Raw genomic sequence first — 3,188 nt, forward strand, 5'->3', positions numbered from 1 at the left:
AAGAATTTTAAATCTACAAACAAGCATGTCAAACATTTAAAATAAGAAATAATGTCTTAAAACAAGATTTTATTTTTGTCATGGTAAGAATGAGATAATCTTAACTGTGCTGGCACTGTGTCGTTAACTGCACAGCAATCCCTCGTATCGAGGATGCATGTAGCTACAACATAGCAACAGTGTAGAGAAAATCTCACCATTACCAGCAAAAACCTGTTAGCAGAAGCAGAACCGGACTGAATGTGAATGACATTCTGCCACAACTTAATGAGCAGCAGAGAAAGCACAGACATTACCACGTCACCATGTTCTAATGTAACAGAAAGGCCTACTGCAGATTGATGAGGACTGACAAAGATTTATGGGGTCTGATGAAGACTAATACAAACCAACTAAGACTGGTGGAGACTTGTGGAGCCTCAGAGAGACTGATGAAGACTGTTAGAGAATGATGGAGACTGACAAAGACTGATATGACTGATGGAGACAGGTGGAGATTAATGATTGATCAATGAAAAGGGCTGCTGGAGATTGATGAAGATGGAGGGAGATCAATGAATTATGGAGACTTTTGGGGACAGAGAGACAGAAACTGACAGATAATTAGTTAACTACTTGCATAACCAGTGTAGGAAATCCTTACACAAAAAATATAAACTGGTCATTAATGCTAAGTAAAATGGAGGAAGAGTAAAGGAAAGGAATTTGTGACCGTGATCCATTGGTGCTAAGGTGGTCGATTAGATGCATTGCAGGTGAGGCCTGGAAAACTAAGTAGATGAGGAAACACTTAGAGGACTTGGACCCAAGACTTGAGCTGGGTTCAGCAGAGCAAACGTCCACAATGTAATAGTTCTGCATTCAGAACTCTGGACTGAGATGTCAGAGGAAGAAATTTGTTCTAGAGTGTTCTAAACCATTTCAGTGATAAGGTTCTGGATCACCATCCTGCTAGAAGAACTGGTGAAAAATTAATTCCGGGGATCCTACTGTGGTTGCCGGACTTAGTTGCAGTCTTCTTTAACAAAGTTCCAAGAAACTGCAGAAGAGAAACAGGCCCACAGCCTGAAAAACCTCCCCCACATTTTTAACGGTAGGCATGAGGTTGTTTCCCACATCCTCCTCCGTGGCAGAACCACCTTTTTTTCTTTTTTTTTTTCTCTGTAGGTTTTTATCGCCTCCTGTAGGATATGATACATAAGATCTGAGTTTGATTCTGGAGTCTTTTACCAACTTTCAAGCTTCATCTTAAACCCAAAGGAAGCTTTCCCAAGCAGAGCTCTAGTAAAAACCAGATTATTGGAAGGCTTTTTTTGTGTCCCAGTTAGTTCTAAAGGGAAGCTGAACCTCAGCTAGGACGGAGGATTCACAGCCTGCCCATCATCAGGGCCCCACAGAGGCTTGTGTCGGCCCTGCAGTCGGGGAAGAGAATGATTTGTGTGCAGCCTGGCCCTGGTTTTGTTCCTGCTGAGGCCATTTGAATAAGAAAGGTGCCAACAGAGTGGCTGAGGCAGAAAGAAAGCAGCACAAAAGGCCAGAGGAGCTGAATTTGGACTGAGGACAAACCAGAAGAGGAGTGAAAAGAAGCGCAGGGCGGACGGCCACAATGGAACAATTCACCTTATAATCGCTTTGATATATTATACATGCCTGAAGACTCTAAACATTGTGTAATTATTTATAAATGAGAGCCCCCCCCCCCTCGCAGAATAAAGCTGCAGAAAGACTCTGCAGGTCTCTGCTTCTCCTCGCTTGAGCTGCAAATCCACTAAATGGAATAATTAATGGAAAATTGTATGCTTGTCCCATAAAGATGTCGTCAAAAACTCTTAAAGAAAACTGCCTCTATGTGTGTGTGTGTTTGTGTGTGGGTGTGTGTGTGTGTGTGTGAGGCAGGTTTACTGCAGTCTAAAGAACTGAGCACCCAAACACAAACAGATCCATAGCTCTCCTTGTCTTTTCTGACTTATCTGATTTCACCAGTTCTTCTGCGTCAGGGATGTTGGGATTCCAACTTCAATTAGATTCTGAATCCTCCCTCTTTTTCCCTTTAAGCAGAATTATGTTTAACTGTTTTAGAGAAAGCGGACCAGAGCAGAATAAAGCTGCAGGAAAATGCTCTTATGTGAACAGTAGAGCTGGATTAGAACCATATCTTCTGTCGGTTACCAGTTCTTTAAGGCTCAGTTTGAGGAAGGAACTTGGAGCTGAAATGCAGACTCAATCTGAATACCAAAGAAAATAAGTGAAATCTAAAAAAAACTTTTCTTGAAAATATAACATTTTACCAGATCCAGTGTTTTTCCACTAAATTAAGACATGGTCTTTCTGCAACCTTAAATCTCCAGTATGAACTTCATGTCTAGATTGTTTTAATTTGGATTATTATATGATTAATATATAGAAAACAGTCTTCCCTGCTGGAATCTCCCATTGACTGTGGCTTAGTGGGAAATTGTGGGTTTGATTATAACATCCCTAAGCCAATGTTCCCCTGGGCAAGGCACTAATCTCTCAGCTGCATACCATTGAGGTGTGTACAAATTTATAAATGCTATAAATTTTACTTTACAGTATCTCTTATGCTATATCTGTTGGTTGTGCTGTTCTTTTTACATCTCTTTGCGGGTGATGAAGCAGACTGAAGATGTTTTATCATTATCTCCTTTTCCTCTCCTCTTTCTTTCATCTTTTCTCCTTTTTTTCCTCCTGTTTTTCCTTGACTGTTCTACTTACTTAGATTGCAGTGCACATAAAATCTGTAATACTCCCTGTATGAATTATATTTAAAGCTATTTATATGTATAAATCAAGCTGAACACTGGCGATAACCAGACTGCTCCACTTGTGAAAGTAAAATCTGTTGGGCTCTTTCTGGAATCAAGACAACTATTCTTATTACCACATTGACAGACAGGACACTGTGGGGAAATAAAAAAAGAAAAAGAAAAGGAAAAATTATGTCTTTTAATCTGATTTCACATCAGGGGTAGCTGAGGGTAGCTGAATTACTGCCTGCGTTGTCAGTCATCCTTGCTGAGTTTGAGTTGCTGAAAAACTCCTCCTGCAGCTCAGCACCATTGTCTGATGTTGCCTTCTGTTTTGATCTGTCTCATCTGAAAGGTTTGATTCTTAATCCAGGAATTCAGCAGCTCAGCTGGATGGATGGATGGATGGATGGATGGATG

Source organism: Cyprinodon variegatus, unplaced genomic scaffold (genome assembly GCF_000732505.1).
Source record: "Cyprinodon variegatus isolate N-32 unplaced genomic scaffold, C_variegatus-1.0 Scaffold59, whole genome shotgun sequence".
NCBI classification, from domain to species: Eukaryota; Metazoa; Chordata; class Actinopteri; order Cyprinodontiformes; family Cyprinodontidae; genus Cyprinodon; species Cyprinodon variegatus.